Source organism: Chiroxiphia lanceolata, chromosome 28 (genome assembly GCF_009829145.1).
Source record: "Chiroxiphia lanceolata isolate bChiLan1 chromosome 28, bChiLan1.pri, whole genome shotgun sequence".
In the NCBI taxonomy this organism is placed as follows: Eukaryota; Metazoa; Chordata; class Aves; order Passeriformes; family Pipridae; genus Chiroxiphia; species Chiroxiphia lanceolata.
Genome location: NC_045664.1, coordinates 1,350,488 through 1,374,385, shown reverse-complemented (window position 1 = coordinate 1,374,385; position 23,898 = coordinate 1,350,488). Strand labels below are relative to the sequence as shown.

General features: G+C 45.5%; 1 long non-coding RNA gene across 1 annotated transcript; it reads right to left on the bottom strand.

Annotated features, from left to right (window-relative positions):
* Positions 1–10,783: 10,783 nt before the first annotated feature.
* LOC116799476 lies at positions 10,784–13,369 on the bottom strand. The gene is made up of 3 exons (XR_004361065.1): positions 13,183–13,369; positions 11,708–11,789; positions 10,784–11,579 (listed from the first exon to the last, which is right to left on the bottom strand). It is a non-coding gene; the product is annotated as an uncharacterized LOC116799476 (long non-coding RNA).
* Positions 13,370–23,898: the final 10,529 nt, after the last annotated feature.

Here is a 23,898-nt window from a genome sequence, read left to right as displayed (position 1 = left end):
TCTGCTTTGCTCAGGGGAATTCCCAGGGCTCAGGGGAATTCAGGAGAGAGATGCCAACGAAAGCTGACTTAGAAATCACAGATTTGGGGGCAAGTCTGTGTAATAACTGCTCCTCTTTAATTATCAACTGCCTTTTCCTTCCAGGGCACTGCTCCTTCCCAAGCTCCTGAAAAACAACCTTAAGAGAGGGTTTTCAGAGGGTTTTCAGACCCCTCTCATAGTGTTTGAAAAGGGTTTTCTGACCCTCTCTCTGACCCAAGTGCCCCAAGTTTACAGACTCTTCACCCAGGATTTGAAGCACACAAAAATCTTTGCAAAACGTTCATAAAACATTTCATTATCTGGCATGTGCAGGAGTTTGGGGGTCAGATTTCAGGGGGCTGAGGGGAGAAGGATGTGGAGATGGGGCTGATTGTAAACGAGGAGTAGAGTCAGATGATTTTTTGCTGGATGAACTATCTCTCAGGTTCTCAAAGAGCACAATGCCAAAAATCTGCGCCATTATTCTACTGTAGCTGAGCTCAGAAATAGAATAGAATGAGACACCCTGTTTTTCCATGAATGGCAGGTTCTGTCAATTCACAGATGGAGAAGGAAAAAGCTGCATTCAAAAGTGATCCTGCAAATTTCCTTGGTGGCTCGGGGGGAGGGAGGGAAGCGACATTAAGGTCATTTTGCAAGACGTCGAATGTTTTTAATTCAAAATATGCATCACATTTTAATCAAACCAGCTCTGTGCTATTTCTGTCCGAGTACTTTGCATTCTGGCTATGTCATGGGGGCAGTTATGAGTCAGCTAAGCTCTCTAATATAATAACTATCAGAAAATTTTCTTGCATTATTCATGTTAATTACGCTGAATCAAACACTGTAGACGGGAAGATGTATTTTCCAGTGCAGCATTTTTTGCCTCATGGAGATTTTACGAATTGATTGGACCAAATTTCTTTCTCAAGATTAAACATTCAGGAAAAAGGATGTCAAACTTTCCTGTGCCTTGGCAAAAGAACAGGAGTTCTGCCTCTGATTTTTGTTACCTTTACGTCTACAGAGAATGGATTTTGTTTCTCTACGAATAGGTAAAATAAAACTAAAAGGCAGTGTCCTGAATGAACAGCACACTCATCATTTATGGTGCCTGAATCATTAAAGGAAAGCATCTGTTAACAGTGGTGGTAATTTTCCTGTCTCGCCTCCACTCCTGGTGTTTTGACTCCTGATGTAAAATTTTAAAAAGGAACTTGCTTTCTCCTCAGTAGCCTTGTTAAAAGTCCCATCTCCCCCTGGTGCACAAACACAACATCCAGAGCTGTTTCTGCTTCGACAATTCAAACAAACTCAAGTGGCACGAGGCAGGTTTTTGTCACCTGCACCAACAACACGATTTTACTCAAAACTCTGTCTCAAAAACACCCCCACAACAGATCCCCTGAATGGTTTGGGTTGGAAGGGACCCTAAAGCTCATCTCATCCCACCCCCTGCCACAGGCACCTTCCACCACCACTGTGCCAGGTTGCTCCAAGCCCCATTCTGTATTTTAAATAAACTCTTAACATTTTGTTATTTTTTATTATATTTAACGTACAAACTCCCAGGTTTCTTGCACTTTTACAAATTCTTCTGCAAATTGCTAAAGAAAACATTGACAAAAATCACTGGGTCTTGGGAGCAGAGGTGCCCAGCTCCTGGGGAAGGTGACACTTGTATTTTTGTTGTCAAAGCCTTAGGAAAGTAGCTTTGCTCTGGCAAGAGAATTAATGGGTCAGTGAAGATGTGGGAGGAGAATGGAAGACAATGGAGGGATTGAAATCCCCCTTATTTTTCACAGCTGTGCCAAACCTCACCAGAGGAGTTTCTTCATCATCATCATGGCCGGGCTTCGTGAACGAAGATTTGGGAAGGGCTCTCCCCACGTTTGTTCCAAGCACGTTGGTGGCTAAAAAGGCCAATACGACATAAACAAGCCCGGTTGCAAAAGGCAGAGCAGAAAGACTCCTCAGGTGGTAAATTCTGCAGGACACGATTCTTTCTGTGTTGTCTTTTCTCCTCAAGGATGATCCTGCTGCGTTCCCAAAGGCATCAGCAGCGTTAGAGATGGGGTGTCTCCAGACCTCCCCATTGGAGGCCAGAGTAGACCAGTGATGATGATCAATGTGACCAAGGCTGAGATGTTGTTTCAGGCAGTCCTTGTATCTCCTCTTTGGGGCTCCTCTCATGCAGCAAGTTCCCCATAAAGCAAGATCTTAGGGAGGGGGTGGTTGGTCCTTCATCCTGGAGCCGTGCCCTGCCCAGCACAGCTGTGTTCTCAGCAACATGGCCTCAATACTTGTGACTGCTGCTTGTTCTAGAACAGATGGATTGGTCACACAATCTGACCAGTGGATGTTCAGGATTGTACGGAGGCAGCGTTGATGGAAGCGTTCCAGGAGTCGCAGGTGGTGGCAGTAGATGACCCAGGATTCAGATCCATATAAGAGAGCAGACAGCACAATGGCTCTGTAAACACTGATCTTGGTGCTTTTCTTCAAGTGTTTATTTTGCCAAACTCTTTTATGAAGCTTTCCCAAAGCTCTCCATGCCTTTGCTAACCTGTTGTCCATCTCCCCATCAATCTCACCATCCGAGGAGATGAGGCTGCCTGGGGAATTAAACTGCTGGACTGATCTGAGCTCTGATTCACCAATGGTGATATGGGGATGATGGAAGACTTCCTGAGGTGCAGGTTGATGGAGAACTTCTGTCTTCTCTAAGCTGACTTCCAGCCCAAAGAGCTCAGCAGCCTCTGCACAGCAGGATGTCAAACGCTGCAGAGCTGCTTCTGTGTGGGCAACAAGGGTGGTGTCATCAGCATAAAGCAGCTCCTGGACAAGATGGTTTAAGGTCTTGGTGTGGGCCTTCAGATGTCTTAGGTTGAAAAGGCTTCCATCAGTACAGTATCGAATGTAGATCCTGTCCTGATCCTCGAGGTCTGCCCTGGCCCTTTGGAGCATCCTGCTGGAAAAGATTGTGAATAGGGTTAGAGCAAGAACACAGCCTTGTTTCACACCATTGGTTATCAGAAAGGGCTCAGAAAGTGCATTGCCATATCTGACTTGGCCGTGCTGATCCTCATGGAGTGAGATGATCATGTTAAGGAATTTAGGGGGACAACCTAAACGTTCCAAAATCTGCCACAGACCTTTTCTGCTCACAGTGTGGAAAGCCTTGGTGAGGTCGACAAAGGTTACATAGAGACCTTTGTTCTGTTCCCTGCACTTCACCAGAGGAGTTCACCAACACACATTAAAGTGCAGGGGCCAGGCTGGGGTAGCTGCTTTTAAATCCAGAGAGCTGAGGGAGTTATGGACCTTTTCCAAGCCAATCCATCAACAGAGGTGATTGAAAGGATGAAAAGAGATTTCTCGATGTAGGGCAGCCAGTTCACATCCATTTTGCTGCACAGACTCTCAGCAGCTCTCTGGAACCCCATTATCAGGGTATCCCTGAGGATGTCTGACAGAAAGGGCCACTGACTCCCCGTGTAGGTGGGGACCTGGCCATAACCAGTGGCAGATTTATGCTGCTGCAAACAGACACCCAGTGAGAGCCTCTGACCAGTGAAACAGATTTATAGTCTGAGCACATTTAACCCTAAAGGGCCTGGTCTTTATGACAGTAATTCCCAAGGTGTAGTTTGGATAGTTACAGCTGGAGGCTTTATAGAATTGTGATTCCAGTTTCTGGGAAGTGTAGAAGGTGTGAGTGGATCCACAGGCAACACAGATAATTTCTAATCACAGAATGGCTTGGCTTGGAAGGGACACTGAAGACCATCCTACCTTTAAAGAAGTCAAAGTTTTGGAACAAGATGCTTTCACTCTTTGCATCCTGATGCAAAATAGACCCTGTTAGAAATTTAATCTGCTTTAGGCCTTCACTCAAGAAGCCTTTTAAACATGTGTCTTCCCAAGGAAACACTTGTAAAAAAAAAAATAAGCTCAGCACACAAACTTCTCTGTCTCAAGTTTTAATGAATGTCTGTTATTCTCATTTTTCAGAGCAGGTTCTGCCAGACTTTGGGGACTGATGGCAATTCCGAGCGCAGCAAACATCACTACTTGTTTTATTATCTTTAGTTTTCACCTCTTAAAAAGAACAAACTTGACATGTAAGGATGAATACACATGATTAAACTGACACAGGTAGAGAGACAGAGTTCCCTGCTACAATCTCTGTTCGCTTCTACAAAGGCTGCTGTTTTTATCTCCACGGGAAATAATTTTTACCAAAGTGAAAACAAATTTGTAGCAGTCGTGCTCGATGGTATTTTTCATTCATCACTGCAATTACTTAGCCAGGCATGATCAGGAGGAAACCCAAGTATTCCCTAGATTACATCCTAAATCTTTTTTAGAAATAAATATTTAATGTTTGCTGGGCAAGCTGCAAAGCTCGTGGCTTTGAGGGAGCTGATCTCCCTCATAAGCACCTACCAGCCACTAAATGTTTTCTCACTTCTTTTGTAATTTCCTTACTTTGTGTCTCGACCTTTGGCAGAGAACATGACTAATTTACACCCCCACACCTGTATCACATGTGCACAGACTTCACCAGCCCAATTACCACCAGCAGCAATACACCAGTTCTCAGGTCAACTCCCGTTGTAGTAATTCTTCTTAAGGACTTAAATAACCTCTTTAGCAGCTAAATAAAAAAGGTCAGCCAATGCTAATTAAATACACAGCTGCTTTGAAACAGCAAAGGCAGAAGATGAAGGAAGCCCATTAATGAGCTAAGAAAATCAGAATTAATGGGCTTAGTAGGAGACCCTATCCATTATTTTGCAGTAATCATGTCAGGAGCAGGCAGCAGCAGACACAGGGTGAGGTTTGACATGCTCTTTTTTAACGTGTAGTCAAGCAAGTGAGGCATTAAACAACGAATAAGGTCCTACATGTGACTCTGACAGGGGCAAACTGGGGCATTCAGAGGACAGTGGCACCTGTGGGTCACATCTCACCTCCAGTCAGAGTTGTTTTTACTGCACAGCACCACTCACAACAACATCTGCTGATCTTTCAAGCTCCAGTGACAGACACCACTCAGAAACTTGTCTCTTCCAACAGAGGACAGCGAGAAATAATTTTCACAAGCTGCTTTATAGGAATGTCATCTGAAATCCCTCAGACATAAAAAAAATGCCAGGAGGATTAGAATGACTGTGCCCAACTAACTAATTCCTTACAGCAAGAATTCCCAGGACTTGGCTGTCTCATTAAGGCTCCTGGTGGTCATTTGTGCAGGTGTTTGTCTTTTTATTCAGAATAAACTCAGCCCTGGCAATGTCTGATCCACAGTTGGACAGAGGAGAGAAGAGTTCAGGTTTCTGTTTGCCTGTCTCAGGGTAATATTGTGCCACTGGGAAACTCCAGTTACTAAGAATGGGTTTCCCTGGCACTGCCTGGAGAGCAGCAAAGCACTTAGTGAGGAAGGCACAGGGTTTTAACCCTCTGCCCACATCCCCTACTGTACAATATTGTATTAGCAGAAACTCCTCAGGACATTTCTGATTATATTTACCCAATAAAACAGTGAAAACTTGTGGGTTTTCTCTAACTTTCCTCACTAAGTGAAGAAAATCCACTTCCTCTCTGATTTTTTTATGGTGTCACATCCCTTTGCATCTGCCACAGGTTTCAAAGTCCTTAAGCTGGACCTTAACCACAAACATAAACTCAGACTGGACCACATCTCACCTGGATTTAGATTCCCAGTTTGACCTGGAGTCAGTTCTTTCCCAGGCCTTTCACTTCCCACTCTTTAGGACAAATTTCACACAGTTCTTGCTCATGCCAAGGAATCTCAAAGGGATTCACAAGGAAAAGCTCTTGCAAATTTTCTTCCCCACATCCAGGTTGGTCATTCAGCACCTTCTGCTCTAAACCCCTCAATAAATTTGGAAGCTGCTTTGCAAGCACTCAGATCAGTGATAAAAATGATTATCAAAACTGCTGAAAAGAAGGGGGAAATATCAGATTCAGAGGAAATGAAGTTTTTCCTCCTGCTGCAGAGGCTCAACTTCCATCCTTGCTGGCTGGGAGAGTACTGAGGGTGTCCAAATGGGAGAGTCTCCAGAGGAGAGGATCCTCTGGGACCTTTGGCAGAAAAACTCCTCTCCAACAGGATGGAAGTCACCCCTGCTGACCTGTAAACACATGGGAGTGGGGTTTCTTTATCTTTTGTCTTGATTATTTAGGGGAAATTTTCTTGATTTGTCAGTGAGACCTGCCCGTCTCCAAAACAGAAAAAAAATAAAAATCTTGTCTACATGGTGATGAATTTACTACAGGAAGCTATAAATTCTTCTTTGGGTACTGATGGTAGTACAAACTGCAAAAAAACTTGTAAAACAGGCTCAGCTCCAAAAGACAAAGTTCACTGCATCTATCTCCACTCATTGCTCTCTCTATAAATCTCTTCTGCTAAGAGCAATATCAGGCTTCCCCGGGGCATAATTTACTCTTACAGGCTCCATTCTTCAGCTGATTCTGAGCACAAAATTATTCCAATTTACCAAGTCTTTTTTTTTTTTTTTTAAAGTTTGCAGCTCAGTTTTTCAAATAAATACACCAAAGCTTGAAACAAAATTGCCCTGGATATGCAGCCACAACATTTTGTGTCTCTGTAAAATCTTAGACTTGCTTTCCTTCCTCTGTTTCCTTCTTTTATTTACCAAATGAAGTCACACTCCACATAAATGAGATTTTAAAAATTTTTCTTGCAGATTATATGCACACACCCCAACAAGAGATGAGGAAGAAGCACAGACCTTCCAGCCAAATCCCAAACTCACAGGTGTTCAAAGCCAATTTTTTTATTATTATTATTATTTTTAAAGCTCCCACAGCTGCAAACTATTTAAAGACCTCACTAAAGTTTGCTAAATAAAAAAAAAAATTACTTTTAAAGTGGTAAGCCAGGCATTATTATGAGCCAGGGAAAAAATCCTGAGGGATTTCACTCTAATCAAACTTAATATTTACTCCACACCACAAATGTACAAATGGGCTGATTTTGAGACCCAGCTTTCAGGTATCTCTGCATCACCAAGTGTCCATGTGTTCACCAACCCAAAGCTCCTTGTGAGGTGAGCTATTTATTTAGGCCATAAACTCTGAGGAAAAGCCAACCCACATTTTATAATCCCTTATCCACCCGTGCCCAGATGTGGCAGACACGTGGATTCTGACAGAGCAAAGTGGTTTAATGGTAGGAAACAAACTTTTTGTCTCATCCCGAGTGTCTCATCAGAGCCAGCTCCTCCCCTCAGCTGCCTCAGGTCAATGGCAAGGCAAAGTTTGCTTCCCAATCCCAGCAAATTGAAAATGTGGGATTTTCTCTTTGGGCTGTAACTGCAGGAAGTGTTGTGTCAGTGCTGAGGGTGACACACACATTCATTCCTGCACTGCTGGGTGACTCTGGTCAGTCCAGAATGGGTTGGGTTGGAATGGACCTCACAGCCCATCCAGTGCCACCCCTGCCATGGGCAGGGACACCTTCCACTGTCCCAGGTTGCTCCAGCCTGACCTTGGACACATCCAGGGATCCAGGGGCAGCCACAGGTTCTCGGGGAATTCCATCCCAGCCCCTCTGCCCCCTCCCAGGGAAGAATTTCTCCCAAATATCCTGTTTAACCGAGTCCTCTGACAGTGGGAAGCCATTCCCCCTTGTCCTGTCCCTCCACCCCTTGTCCCAAGTCCCTCTCCAGCTCTCCTGGAGCCCCTTTAGGCAATGGAAGGTGGCTCTGAGGTCTCCCCAGAGATCTTAGTGCTAAATAAGGGATTGAGGGACAGTCAAAACTTCTCTGGGCAACCCGTGCCAGTGTCCCACCACTCTCTCCAGGGAAGAATTTCTTCCCAGTATCCATTCTAAACCAGCACATGGAATGGTTTGGGTTGGAAGGGACTTAAAAGCCCATCCAGTCCCATCCCATGCCATGGGGAGGGACACCTTCCACTGGACAAGGTGGCTCTAAGCCCCCTCCCAGGTGGCCTTGGACACTCCCAGGGATGGGACAGCCTGGAACTCTGGGCAATGTCACTGCAGTGCCTCTCTAAACAGATGAAAAAAAAAAAACCAAAAATTTAAACAAGGTAGTTTTTTTCCTAAAGCATTGCAATTTGGAAAGCCTGGCAGCATTTTCGGGAAGCGAGAGCTCCGTAGCAGGAGACAAAAATGAGATGTGACAACTCCTGCAGAGCCATCCAACGCTCCACAAGCCAGAAATGTCAGCCCCTGTGATGTTCCTGACACTGCTGGGGATTTTAATTGCCTTTCGTCCTTCTCGAGTGAATGATTGAAAGGACAGGTGGGATATCAGATTTTAAACCTCCAGGAGCTCAGTCCAACAAATGTAAAACAAATGTAAAACCCTCATCGTGTCCTTTGCAGCACAAGTGAGGGTGTCAAAGAGCTGCTTCACAAACACAGAGCCAAGGGGGAAACTTGTAATGGGACAGGTTTTTTTCAAAACCCATGGTAATTATAACACAGCTTGGCCTGCTCTGCTTCCCAAACCACAAACACTGTCACTGATGTAAAACATGACCCAAAAAACTTCCCTGGAAAACTTATTTGTGGAGCTTTGCACAGATATCAAAAAATGCCACAGCCTGAGAGAGGCAAAGGGAAAGGATAAAACAGTGGATATTGTCTGGAGGAGAACAATATTCCCCACCAAGACCCAAAGGGAAGTAGAGACTTGGATGTGGAACAAACTGCATGAGACATTTTATTGAGTCATTAAGGAAAATATGAAAGAGCATCAAATTGACACCACTCTGCCTCAATCAGAAGGCGACAGATCCCGGCCTTAAAAGTCTGGAAAATCTCTTTTGGCCAAGGAGAGAAGTGGTGCTGTCCTCATCCCAGCTCCAGAGAGGAAAGAGCCTTTTCCCAGAGACTCTCCTCACATCCACTTCAGTTCACTCCTTTCCTGGTATTCACAGGAACTGAAGTATTTTGGATAACTCCTGAAATGTCCCCCGCTGTCAGTGGCTCCTGACACCCTCTAAGGGGTGGTTATACCAGCTTCCAAATATCAAGCTTGGATTTCTCTTCATTTGAAATAAAAATATTAGTTTCCCTTTTATATCTTTCCCTTTTTAGAGCTTTCCTCACTGTAAATGCTTAGAGAACCCTCAGCACTGACAACTTCCCTGTCCACCCAGTCAAACCTTGGACGGGAGTTAAGAAATTCATTTTTGTGGTATTTTTATCCCTAAAACAAGGATGTGTTCATCTATTTTATAACCACAGCAGGGAATACTTGCATTTCCATGCAAACCTAATAAAAAAATTCTAGATTTTGATGAGTATGATGTTGAGCCAAAGAAAGAACACCCTTGTCCATGGGACCTTGGGCTTTGCTGGGACCCAGAATTTGACAAAACTTACCTTTTTTAAGAGAATTGGAATTCAAGAAGCTTTGAGTTTAATCTTACCTGCAGCACACATTTGATTTTGTGTAGGCAGAGTTGTGACACGACTTATTAGAGCTGTGGATATTCAATATTAATCCTGGCAGCAGATGAATTCTACCCTCTGGAAAACACAGTGGGATACCTGACACGGGGTCACACAGAGCCTTGGGGTCAATGGCTCATCCCCTTGATGTTTGTTAATAAAACTCCAGCAACAACTCCATTTCTTTTCCCTGTTTATCTCCTCCACATATGCCAAGAACTTCTCCAAAGTTACTCATGCAATTTATTTGTGGAGGTTAATTCAGGATAAGAATCCCAGGAAGCAAATAGCACAGGAACTACCAACGTATTCTTTTTTTTATTGTTTCTGACAATCAGTAGTAAAACATGTGGCTGCTACCAAGGGAGCCAGTTCCAGCATTACTCATTTTCCATTAGAATCCAGAAGAATAAATCTTTCCAGGGCTCTTGCTGGCAATAGGCTAAAACATAAGTCTGGGTTTGTAAAGGAAATGTATTAAACAGATGAGACAGCAGTAGAATACAGATTTAGAGGAAGGAAAAGCCACTGCAGGTTCCTTCTCTGGGTACAAACTGAACAAAGAACAAACTGAAGGCAATTGGATGGAAACAGCTGAGTTTCAAATAACTTCATCAACTAATGTATAGATGTGCAGTACTAACACAGGAAATAATCCACTGTCTTCTACTTACATTCTGGAGGTTTCTGCAAGAACAGGCAGTGTAACCTCTAAGAGTGACCACAGTGTTGGGTGGAAACTGTTCAAATATAGTTTCTTACAGAAAAGTAGAGCTCACACTGAGTATGGGAGATTTTTTCTCTATCAAGCATGAAAACAATGCAGAATCAGGATTTTGTCTTCCTGGACAGGGTAGAGGATCTTGTAGTGAAGAAGCAGAGAGAAGATAGAAGGCAAATCCTTTGAGCTGCATGTGAACATGCCTTTTTTGTTACATTCACAGGCCCACTCCACATATCAAGGGTGGGAAGTGACTGCTGGGGGGAAAGTGTTGGTTTGGTTGATATCAGTGGGCTTCTAGAGATCACCTGGATGGACAGTGATTCAGGAGCCTTCCACACCAGGGCACACAGAGCAATGAAGGAAGGATGAAAACAATTTGCAGATCAAACAGACATCCCGGTCTGCGCCTTTCTGTGACAACATCATTTAAGGCTTGACAGGCAAGGATATCCAAGGCTGAAAATTCATCTACAAAATTAAGTGCATCAAATTAATTGTTCTTTGTGAGGCTTTTTCATGTTCTTTATGTTATTTATTTATATAAATAAATAATATTTATTTTCTGCTGTTAACAGAGACTTCATTATCTGTAAGGAAGATCTGGCTCCTCTTGCACGACAGCCCAGCGAGACCTTCCAAAAGCCAAGCAACCATTTGGGGAGCAGTGGCTGAAACACAGGGCCAGGAGCTCAGAACCAACAAGCCAAATACAAGGAGGAGTTTGCAGACCAAGAACATCTTATTTTAAAAAGAGTGTGAGAAAGGGCACCCCTGTTCTGGCCACGGGAGGAGAAAAGCTGTTTTAATGAGTTGACGTGAGTGATCCATCCTTCTCCACCCCAGCAACCCAAACCCACCCACCACTCCAGCAGTGCTGGGAATTGCCAGAGCAGCCTGTCCAGCCCACAGTGTTCCCAAGCAGACCTTCTCTGCTGTGAACATCCAGGGACAAGGATGCTCCTGTGACATCCCAGATGTGTCCAAAGACGTGCCAGCCGGGAGCGAGCCACCACCACCCACACGTGGTGTGTTCACCCAGCTCCACTGCCCTCATTCCAGGAGCAACAGGAGGAACTCAGCCCCAGGTCCAGCAGGAAAAGGTGCTTTTCATCTGCTTTCTGCTGTGGAATTCTTACACCTTCGCTGGCAGTGAGAGAAAAGGCAAAGCTTATTTACAGCACGTGGTGTCGGTGGGGGAGAAACCCACTGGGTCTTCCTCCACCTGCTCTGCCAGGCCTGATCCAAGAGGGAATCCACAATATCTCATGGTTTTAATGTGACCTTTGGCAAATGTGACCATCTTGTCCATCAGAGGTGTGATGTGGGTAACACTGCCCTCCCCTGTGCTCCCTGTAGGAAGATGTGACACTTCCCCGCAGAGTGTTTTGTAAAATACAAAATCTCTTCAAAAAATCAGATTTCAGGTCTCGTTCAGTGTAAAGGAAATTTTCTTCAGAAGACAATTTTATGCTCTGTACCTGCACAGGAGGTTCTATTCATCAGCTCCAACAGTTGGTTTCACCAGCTGCATTCTCTTCGTGTTCCTCTCGTACGACAGAGCTCAATTTCCAAATTCACAGTATTTGATGCAGTAATATAAGAACCAATAGAGGTACATTAATACAGAAAGGAGAAATGTTCTATTGAATTCAATCAAAATTACATGAGTTGAACAGGGGACACTTTGAATACATTGGAGAATATAAGCAAACCAAAAAAGAGCAATAAAACCTAAACACGAACACTTAAGTGTTGCAGAAAAAAAATCAGGATTCTGCTCAAGAGGGAAATTATAAGCCCAAGCATTCCAGTTCATCTAAGCAGAAACAACCATATTTTATTCAAAACTGAGTTTATTTCCAGCTACTGAACTGTGTCACATTCAATTATAGGGCAGAGATTCAAATACACTGTATTTGCTTCACTTAATCCTATATAACATTAATGTGGCCCAAGACACAGAACTGTTGTGTCAGGAGAAAACAGATTAGGAGTCCCCTGCTCCAGAATTATTGCAAATGACAGGAGTGTTTTACTGTGCCTCCACATCTAGAGCAGCCATGGGTGCCCATAAGGATTTGCAGGTAGGAATGGGCAACCACTGCCCCTGCTTTCAGTGGAACTGCAGAAGGGCAGGATTGTGTGTTGGAGTTGCCAAAGCTCTAAACAGGTTTGGTTTTTTTTTTTACTAAGAACAATAATTTGCAGCCTAATGGAAAGATTTATTCTTGCCAAAATAGTTTATTTCCATATTGAAGTTGGAGGAAGTTTAATTTGTTATTTAACCAAATCTTTAACACAATTAATTTCAGGTTAATTACTTCCTTAATGCTGGCAGAAAACAGGCTGAACTCTCCCAAACTGTGCCCTGGGTGGCTGGAGCTCACACAAGGCAAGGCAGTCATTTTACATGCACCTTGTTGATGGGCACAGCCAGAAAAAAGGACCTGCCAGGAGAGCACAGAACCTCAAAATTCCAGGCTGCTGCCCTTCCCTTGTCTCAATAAAACCTTCAGGGTGCTGAACCTGCTGGTTTTGTCCAGTGTCTCACACCAGGAGCCTGGCAACTGCCATAAACCAGAAAAATAATCTTGGCAGTGAAAGGCAAACAGTCTTGCCACATTACCAAAATCACTCATGAAATGCATTTAAATAAATACTTTTCCTGCACTATTCAGATGCCAGCATTCACATTCCAATTGATTTTTAATCAAGTCTTCTTCTAAGTCTTGACACAACAGATTATGCTTTGAGAAGCCAAATTAAGGTTTGCACAGACTTCTGAAGCATCACAGCAAATGACTCAGCTTGCTTTCAGAGGCCCATTTGTAAAGGGCTGTATTTTAGAATTGATACAGTCCTTCTGCTACACAACTCAGAAATATTCTCCTTAATGGCACAGCAGCATCTCTTTGAACCTGCTTACTTCCCTCTGTCTGTGCCTCTGACTCACCAACTGGGCTTCCCTTGTCATCTTTTAGAATAAATTCCTGCTCTGGCTGAGGAGGGCACAGCTGTGGGATGCAGCCATTGGATACCCAGGAATATGTTCTGCCTTCAACTTCATTTCTTTTTGGTTGAAGCCACCGTGTCCCATTTGGGACAGACACCTGTGTGCAGTGTGGCCCTGCAGGCCTGGGAAACACCTTGGGCTGAGTTCCAGCACTGAGAGCTTCAAAGAGGAAATGTCATAGAATCATAGAATAGAATCACAGAATCAGCTGGGTTGGAAGGGACCTCTGAGATCATGCAGTCCAACCCTTGATCCAACCCCGCCGTGGTTCCCAGCCCATGGCACTGATGCCACATCCAGTCTCACCTTAAAAACCTCCAGGGATGGAGAATCCACCCCTTCCCTGGGCAGCCCATTCCAAGGGCTGAGCACCCTCTCTGCAAAGAAATTCTTCCCAATCTCCAACCTAACCCTCCCCTGGCACAGCTGAAGCCCGAGCCCTCTTGTCTTGCTGATGGTTGGGTGGGCAAAGAGCCCAACCCCCAGCTGGCTCCCCCCTCCTGTCAGGGAGTTGCAGAGAGTGAGGAGGTCTCCCCTGAGCCTCCTCTTCTCCAGGCTGAACAGCCCCAGCTCCCTCAGCCTCTCCTCACAGCACTTGTGCTCCAGTCCCTTCCCCAGCCTTGTTGCTCTTCCCTGGACCTGCTCCAGCCCCTCAATGTCCTTCCTGAGCTGAGGGCCCAGAACTGGACACAGTACATGTGCAACCTTACCCAAATCAAGAGGGGGAGGCTGCAGCCACCTCCCTGATCTGGCATTTCCATCTTTTATCTGCAGCTCGACCTGTCTGCGTTGCAGCGACTCCAGGTTAAGTGTCTGCACAAAGCTTTACACAGGAAGAATAAACAGTGTGCAGGTGCTTTATCTGCTGTTCTCTCCCCAGCTGACACGATTGCCAGGGATGAAAGGATTAATGCACCGCTACCTCTGACAAAGAGAGTGGGGAAAAGAAAATCAGAGACTACTTGCAGTGAACAACCCGCAGTTTGAGCCCACTGGAGATATCAGATTCTTCCTCCTGAGCTCAGAGGTCTTTCTCACAAGTACCTGGACAAGGTAAAATCAAGCTATTAAAGCTGGACAAAATATTAATTAACCTTGACCAATGCAAACATTCCTACCTCAGCACAAGGCAGCCAGATCCAGACGTGCTGGACTTGCTGGAGGTGGTGGATTCCAAAGCCAGGTTTATGGCTGTGCTAAACACAAGGTTGTAGGACAAGCAGATCCTTCCTTACCTGTGCAGCAACATGTGGGCTGGGGGAGCATTTACAGCCTGCCAAAAGATTCCAGAAACAGGGAGAGCCGAGCAGATCTTTTCCTTGACCTGCTCTGCTGTGAATTAATACACCTTAATGAAGCCAGCGAGGTGGGGCAGCAGATGGGTTGTATTTAAGGTTCAGCTCTCTGCAGCCCTTGGATCAGCTTTGTCCACAAGAACAGGGCAAACACGGAGCAGACTGGGTGGGCAGCACAGTTCCTGCTGTGCCTTCCCAATTCACCTCTACAAAAGAAGCACTGGATTCATCCCCAGCCTTGACAAGAGGTGGTGAATGAGGTGATAAATGTTAATGGAAGTAGCTGTGCTTCATACAATGGTTTCATTATTAGCATCAAACAACGCATTAACATTTTTTTAATTAAAGAAAAAATATAATTTAATAGCATAATCCATTGCCAGCAGAGAAGTGCAAGACTTCAGCAAAATTTTGTTCTTTTGTGTTATTTTTTTCTTCGCCAGCAAAGCAGACCATCCTATACTTGGGCTAAAGAATTGTATCTGTAAGGACCAAGTACCCAGTACCACTCCTTGCCTCCCCCCAGTGCTCCCAGTTCCCTCTAACTGCCCCCCAGTATCACTCCTGGACTCCAAATGTGAACACATTCAAAGATTCCTCCCAGATCAAAGGTGCCAGGACAGAAAGGTCTTGCTGCTCATGGAATGCCCTGTGGGGACCCATCATCTGCACCCAAGACCCCCCAGGCTCTGGGATTGCTTTCCTGGGGGAAAACACCTCAGCTCTGGAGCCAGGCTGGGAGAACTGGGGGGTTCACCTGGAGAAGAGAAGGATGCAGGGAGACCTTGGAGCCCCTTCCAGGGCCTAAAGGGGCTCCAGGAGAGCTGGAGAGGGAGTTCAGAAAAGGAATGGAGGGACAGGACAAGGGGGAATGGCTTCTCACTGCCAGAGGGAAGGGTTGGATGGGATATTGGGAAGGAATTCTTCCCTGTGAGGGTGGGGAGGGGCTGAGCTGGAATTCCCAGAGCAGCTGTGGCTGCTCCATCCCTGGAAGTGTCCAAGGCCATGTTGGAGCAACCTGGAAGCTATCCCTGCCCCATGGCAGGTGTGGTGGAACTGGATGGTCTCCAAGGTCCCTTCCAGCTCAAGCCATTCCAGGGTTGTATGAAACACCTCTCAGGTGTGGCCGGGTCTGAACCCTCCTAAGCAGTGAGGTCTTGGGGTTGTTTCTATAAAATTCTGTCTTTATGGACATATTTGATCTATAAAGAGCAGGAGGAACAGTGCCTCTGTCACTGTGTGGCTGCAAGAAGAGAAATAAGAAAAGGATATTTTTAAGGGGCCTGGTCTTGTTTTGGGGCACCAGGAACATCTTTAGCACCAGGAGGTGGGAGCAGAGGCCATTCTGGGAAATGCTGCCAATCCCCCAGGGATGTGCTCCCAGTGTGAGACCCTCTCCTTCTCTCTTGTCCAAGGAGAAAGATTTAATCAACACAAATCATACAAAGAAAAGTAATTAAACATCTCCAAAGTGCTGGAGATGGCATTTAGTGCACGATAGAGACACGGGGAAGATGCTGGGAGGGAGTGATTCCAGAACCAGACAGCAGGGGGATGCTCATTGCTGGGAATTTGGACCGTTGCCTGCCATCCCTCCTTCTCCCTGCGTTGTCACCTCTGTGTCCCTTCCCCATCCCCACCTGTGTCCTGCCCACTGCAACCCTGCTCAGCATCAAACACCAGGGAATTCCAACAGGAAAACAGCTCTGGCTGAGTTATTTCTCATGGGTCTGGCTCAGATTTCCTTGGAATTTTGGTCCCTATCCCCACGTGGTCACAACACTCACACAGGGTCGAGGGCACACAGGGCATTGTGGCCAAATTATCCACCTGAATTAAAATCCCTCCTCAATTACCATTTTAACCCAAGAGAATCTCTTTCAGAGGGACACAGGGTGGTTTGTTATGGAGAGAAATGTACTTTAAAGGCTCTTTTCCTGCTCCAGCAGTAGAAAATTCCAGCATGAACCTGTCCCTCCGCCAAGGTTTTCCCGGGAATCTCAACCGAGGCCACAGATCCCTCCTCGCTTCCCTGGTCTCCGACTGCCACCTGCTGGTGAAAAATCGGGATAAAGAGACTATCCAAGAGGCAAATCGGAATAAAGTGACTTTATCTAGGAGTCCGTTGAAGGGAAGGGGCTGGAGGTGGGTCAGCTGGAATTTGGGTGTTTTCAGGAGAAGTGGCTCCGGGGAATGTCCCAAACCCTCCCGACCCTCTCTCCTTCCTCTCTCCCAGGTTTGTGTTGGGTCACTGAGTCAAATTCCAGGTGAATATTTTGGTGAACCCATGGGGTGATCTCACTCCATGAGGATCAGTACGGCCAAGTCAGTTATGGCAATGCACTTTCTGAGCCTTTTCTAATAACCAGTGGTGTGAAACAAGGCTGTGTTCTTGCACCAACCCTATTCACAATCTTCTTCAGCAGGATGCTCCAAAGGACCACAGCAGACCTCGAGGATCAGGACAGTATCTACATTTGATATTGTACTGATGGAAGCCTTTTCAACCTAAGGCATCTGAAGGCCCACACCAAGACCTTAAACCATCTTGTCCAGGAGCTGCTTTATGCTGATGATGCTGCCCTTGTTGCCCACACAGAAGCAGCTCTGCAGCGTTTAACATCCTGCTGTGCAGAGGCTGCTGAGCTCTTTGGGCTGGAAGTCAGCTTAGAGAAGACAGAAGTTCTCCATCAACCTGCACCTCAGGAAGGCTTCCATCATCCCCATATCACCATTGGTGAATCAGAGCTCAAATCAGTCCAGCAGTTTAATTACCTAGGGAGCCTCATCTCCTCGGATGGTGAGATTGATGGGGAGATGGACAACAGGTTAGCAAAGGCATGGAGAGCTTTGGGAAAACTCCATAAAAGAGTTTGGTGAAATAAACACTGGAAGAAAAGTACCAAGATCAGTGTTTACAGAGCCATAGTGCTGTCTGCTCTCTTATATGGATCTGAATCGTGGGTCATCCACCGCCACCACCTGCGACTCCTGGAACGCTTCCATCAGCGCTGCCTCCGAACAATCCTGAACATCCACTGGGCAGATGATGTGACCAATCCATCTGTTCTAGAACAAGCAGCAGTCACAAGCATTGAGGCCATGTTGCTGAGAACACAGCTGTGCTGGGCAGGGCACGGCTCCAGGATGAAGGACCAACCACCCCCTCCCTAAGATCCTGCTTTATGGGGAACTTGCTGCATGAGAGGAGCCCCGAAGAGGAGATACAAGGACTGCCTGAAACAACATCTCAGCCTTGGTCACATTGATCATCAGCACTGGTCTACTCTGGCCTCCAATGGGGAGGTCTGGAGACACCCCATCTATAACGCTGCTGATGCCTTTGAGAACGCAGCAGGGTCACCCTTGAGGAGAAAAGACAACGCAGAAAGAATCGTGTCCTGCAGAATTTACCACCTGAGGAGTCTTTCTGCTCTGCCTTTTGCAACCGGGCTTGTTTATGTCATATTGGCCTTTTTAGCCACCAACGTGCTTGGAACAAACGTGGGGAGAGCCCTTCCCAAATCTTCATTTGCAAAGCCCAGCCATGGATGAATTTTGGTGAGGCCCTGGCAGTGGAATTCTCAGGGAAGCTGTGGCTGTCCCTGGATTGCTGGAAGTGTCCAAGACCAGGTTGGACAGGGCTTGGAATGACCTGAGCTAGTGGAATATGTCCCTGCCCATGGCAGGGGACGGAACAACATGATTTTAAGGTCCCTTCCAACCCAAACCATTCCAGAATTCCATGATTTTTCCAGAAAGTTTTTTTCTGATGGAAACAGCAATTTCTCTCTCTGGAGGTATCCTGATTTCTTATCCTGAGAGTAGAGAAGTAAGACATCTGCTGAAGTTCAGTTTTCAAAACTTCCCCTCTTTCTTGGCTTTAAAATATTTTTTTTTCTCTATTTCCTGTATTTTATTCCTTTTCTTTTCATACTTTCCTCCCTTTTTCAACCCCTTGGGGGATAAGTGACCTGAAGAGAAAAAGGAGAAAGGATCAAAATTGGAAGTCAAAGTCAACAACCAGAAAGTCTCTTTGTATTTCCTGTCTGAATTATTTTTGTTTCTTTCAGATACAGGAAGAAAGCAGGAAAATCAGTATTGGGAGCACTGAGATGTTTCTGCATTAAATACCGTTATCAAATATTATAATGATTGATTAGAATGGGAATATTTAAGCTTAGAATGATTTCTGTAAGTTTATAGGGTTTTTTCAGAGCAGAGGGAGAGTTGGTTGCTGTAGTGGTTTGGACTTTGTTTTCCCCCAGAGGATGAGAAAAGTGGTAGACCCCAAGGGGTGGAAACCCCTGGAAGTTTTGAAATTCTGTCCAATGAGCGCTCCTGCAAAAATGTAAACATATCACAACCAAACGGAAGAGAGGAGTTGTAGTTTTAGGTTAGAAGAAGGTGGCCATGTTGTGAGCCACGAGGAAGGGGCTCTGAGCCCCACAGGGGGGCTTTGGCCCCCAGCCCCAGCTGGGGCCTGTGGGGACCTGGAACAGCATAATGCTGGGTTAGGTGCTTGTAGTTATGCCGGGAGATGTTTTCTCCATCGTGGGCAGTGGCCGTGGCAGTGGCCGGAGAAAGCAGCAGCCAGAACTGAACCGAAGAAGCAACAAAGACATGCAGCACCAGAGAAGGGACTCCTGGAAGGAGACCTGAGGGAAGGAGAGTCAGCAGCTGAGTTCTACAGAGTTCTTGGGGGTAAGAACTGATACCAGACCCCCCAAAACTCCTTTGAGACCTCCTGGAAGGAGGAAGTTGATAGACTCTTACTTGAAAGAGCCTTGAAGTGCAACATGCACTGCAGAGAGGAGCTGAGAAGCTCGGACGTCCTGAGAGCTCAGCCAGGACGGTGTGGGAGGTTGGCCTTGAGGGCCCTCCCTTGCTGCAAGCTACAAAGAAGCTCGCAGCCTGAGACAGGGCACAGAGGCCCTGCAAGGAGCTTGAATCTCCTGGAGATACCAGACCGTCACGAAGACCCCCTGTGCTTCGTGATATGACCGTGGTGGAACGACCTTGTCTGGGGTGACGAAGCCCACGGAAGACCACTCGTTTGGAGAGACGAGTGGCCGAGGGGGATACCCCCCTCGTGTGTGCTGGCAGAGATCCAGCTATCAGCTGCTACAAGAGACAGAAGAGACAGAGAGAGCCTGCTGCCTTAGAAGATGCTGCTGCTTAGTGACTGCTACTCTGAAGAAGCTGCTGCCCTAAGAGACTGGAAGGGATCTGTCCTTCTTTCCCTCCTGGACTTTTATTTGGAGGGGAGAAGAGATCTGATCCATTGTAAATACTTATGTCATGGTAGAGATAGTTGTAGTCGTGTGTATAATGTATTGTAGTATTTATTTGTATAGTCATTGTAATATATTCCCTTTCCCCATTCTGAGTCTGTTTGTGTTTTGTCTGGAAAAACCCATCTCACATTGGGTTGAGATGTGGGAGGGGGGATGGAGCTAGGGAATTGGAATTTGGGCTATCTCAAACCATGACAGTTGCCAACACCCAACATTTTTGTGATGGTTATGTACAAATTTAACTGACATATAATGAATAAAAAAATATATGATATACAAAAACAGAGAAATTATAGATACAGGTAGATGATACAAAAAGATAAATAATATACAAATATATTATCTATAAAATAGATATATATAAAATAGAGAAATAATATAAAAATAGGTAAATAATACATAAAATAGATAATACATAAATATATAAATAAAATATATAAAATATATTATATATAAATAATATATAAAATAGATACATTATCTATAAATATGTGATCTATAGAAATAGATAAATAATACCTAAAATCAATAAATAATATATTGAAAATATAAATAATACATAAAAATGGGTCATTAATATAGAAAAGTAAGTAAATTATAAATAAATCTATATTGTATGTTTAAATATATATAAATACGGCAATTGCACAGAAATAAATCCAACTGCCTGTCCCATCCCAGTCCCTCCCCAGTGCTCCCAGTCCTCCCAAGTACTGACAATCCCATCCCAGTCCCTCTCAAATGCCCTCAGTCACCTCCCAGTGCCTCCCCAGTCCCCTCAGTCCTATTCAAGTCCCTCCCCAGTGTTCCCAGTCCCTCCCAAGTGCCTTCAATTTCATCCCAGTCCCTCCCCAGTGCTCCCAGTCCCATCCCACTGTTTCCAGTAAAAATAAAATATAAAATAATAAAAAAAAATCAAAAATCTAAATAAAAATAAAAATTAATTCTAATTGGTTTCATACTTGGAATTGTGCTTGGAATTGTAATTGGTTTTGTAACTGGAATTTTACTTTGTATTGAAACAAAGAACTCACACCCAAAGACAAAGTGTCATTTGGATCAAACATTCCTTTAATTCATCCCCATGGGAGCAGAGGAATCATTGCCACACGTGCTCCCTGAAATACAGTTTCTTCAGATATTTATATATTTTAACATTCAAAGTTGCCACATGAGTCTGTACTCAAATTTCACCCAGCTGCTCTTTGGTGGAGCAAGACTGTCACCTGGTGTCCCTTCTGTAGCAAAAATTTGGGGCAGTGGTCACACTTTGAGGGTCAAATCAGCAAGTCCAGGTTGATGATTCCAACCTCTGACTCTGATTACCTAATTTCCTGATTCTCTGATTACCTGATGCCTTGGATTTTTTAAGGTTTGTAGCAAACATGGAATTTTTGTTGTGGTTGTAAAGTTTCTCACACTTCAAAATAGCAGTTGACAGTCACCAAACCCTGTTCTCACCCTTCACATCGAATTTTCTAAATTCTTTAGGTTAGTTTAGGGTTCTCCTCAAGGGAAAGGACTTCAGCAAGCACAGCTTGTTTGGGACAGATGCACCTGGACTGGAATTATAAGATATCATTGTAAGGTAATAGATAAGGCTACACAAAAGGAGAAAAAACTCCTGCTGGTTTGCTGGAAGATCCCAGCACCTGAAGAGACATTCCCAGAAACTATCAGAGGATTAAACAAAGAGAGGAGTGATATGGAGGTAACATGGCCTTTTTTCACAAGCCTCCTGCCAGATGTGGACACAGGAAAATTCTTGGGCCTGTGTCATTTGTGTATCACCCCAAAATTAGCTTATTGACTGCAGCCACTCAAACTGCCTAAAGAAAAAAGATATAAAAAGAGATCGGATATAAGCAAAACCAGGGGGGAAGTTCCATCAGCTCTGCAGAGGTGACTGACAGGCTTCCTTTTCTCCTTCCACTTCTGGGGACACCTGGAAGGTGGGACGTAGAAGGTAATTACTTATTTCTAAAGAATTAGAACTTACTTTTGCTTCACAGGATTCTTAGGAAGCTGCTTTACATTAAAGTTTTTGCTGATGCTCCTTAGTGTCCTTCGTGCTTTGCTTTGGAGCGTGTGCTCAGGTTTTGCTTTATTATTAGCCCTACATGGTTTCAATGTGTTTTTGCAGCCAGACCCTATTCCAGACAACACAAACCCCATAAATTGTCACAAATTTGTATTAATAAATATGTTATTTCATGAACTGTTGGAGTGAGGCCATTTTTAGGTGATGACAGTCCCATTGAGGTTGAAATAACTCACAGAAGAAGCCTACTGAGGGGTTTCCCCATAGCTGTGCAGTTCCTAATTAAAAGGGATCAAATGTCCTGCCTGTCTCAGTGAATCTGTTAAGGAAAAGGTCTTACCTAATGAGACACCAACAGACTGCTTTGGACATTAAAAGGCTTTGATGTCCTAGAGGGACATTGATAGACAAAAAATAAATTAATAGAGCTTAGACAGGAAGTTATTCTTTTCTGCCCCTTTTAACGTGACAATCACTGCAGCCAAAGCAACCTTGAAGGCCCAGGAACCTTGGAGAAGTTCTGAAGACAGAGTGTGTTGTGAGGAGGAGGAAGATGAGGAAGAAAGGGGTCTTGAGATCTCTGACTCAGTTCTGGGGAGGCCGTGCCAGGGGGGCAGATCTGTGGAGATTCTGGGGGAGGAGAGATCTGGGATTGGATGGATTAGTGCTATAAAATTGTAAAACCCCTGGACACAGGTGTGCACCAATGTACTGTGTGCGCATGAACACCTTCATTAAAGAGCTGCTCTCTGTCTTCCAGAACCACAGAATCACAGAATTAACCAGGTTGGAAAAGACCTCTGAGATCATCGAGTCCAACCCGTGACCCTGGGGCAGCTCCAGGCTGTGCCCTCTTGTCCTACTGCTGGTTCCTGGCAGCAGAGCCCGACCCCCCCCGGCTCCCCCCTCCTGGCAGGGAGCTGCAGAGAGTGAGAAGGTCTCCCCTGAGCCTCCTCCTCTCCAGGCTGAGCCCCCCCAGCTCCCTCAGCTGCTCCTCCCAGCACTTGTGCTCCACACCCTTCCCCAGCCTCGTTGCCCTTCTCTGCACCTGCTCCAGCCCCTCCACATCCTTCCCAAACTGAGGGCCCAGAGCTGGGCCCAGCACTCCAGGGGTGGCCTCCCCAGTGCCCAGGGCAGGGGCACAATCCCTGCCCTGCTCCTGCTGCCACACTATTCCTGAGCCAGGCCAGGCTCCATTGGCCTCTTGCCCCCCTGGGCCCCCCTGGCTCCTGTTCAGCTGCTGTCAGTCAGTCCCCCCAGGGCCCTTTCTGTCCCCCCACTCTGGCCCAGCCCGTGGGGCTGCCGGGGGTTGTTGTGGCCAAAGGGCAAGACCCGGCCCTTGGCCTGGTTGAACCTCATCCCCTTGGAATCAGCCCATGGATCCAGCCTGTCCAGGTCCCTCTGCAGAGCCCTCCTACCCTCCAGCAGATCCACACTCCCTCCCAACTTTGTGTCATCTGCAGATTTGCTGATGGTTCACTCAGTCCCCTCATCCAGACCATCAATAAAGACATTAAACAGGGCTGGGCCCAACCCTGAGCCCTGGGGACACCCCCGGTGCCCCGATCCCAAGTGGATGCAGCTCCATTCCCACCACTCTCTGAGCCCTGGCATCAGCCAGCTCTTAACCCAGCCCAGAGTGCCCCTGCCCAAGATGTGGGTGCAGCTTTCCCAGGAGTTTGCTGTAGGAGACAGTGTTGCTTCTCAGCCTTTTGGCTAAGATCAACTGTAGTGTTTCATCTCTACTAATATTGTTTGGAGAAGCTTTCTCCATTTTAGGCATCATCCCCACTACAAGACACTTAGATCTATCACCAGTTAAATGATAACTCGATGTTTTCCTCTACTAAAACAATCTTTATTGTGTGTAATCCCTAGCGAAATTACTTCTGTTGATTGCGCCTTTGAAGCACAGGTTTCACTTGGTTAACTTCCTTCAGCTGTTTTCAATTATCCTTTGCCCTTTACCCTTATTTTACAACACTAAACTAAGTATAGGTTTAAGAGAAAAATAGTCAAAATG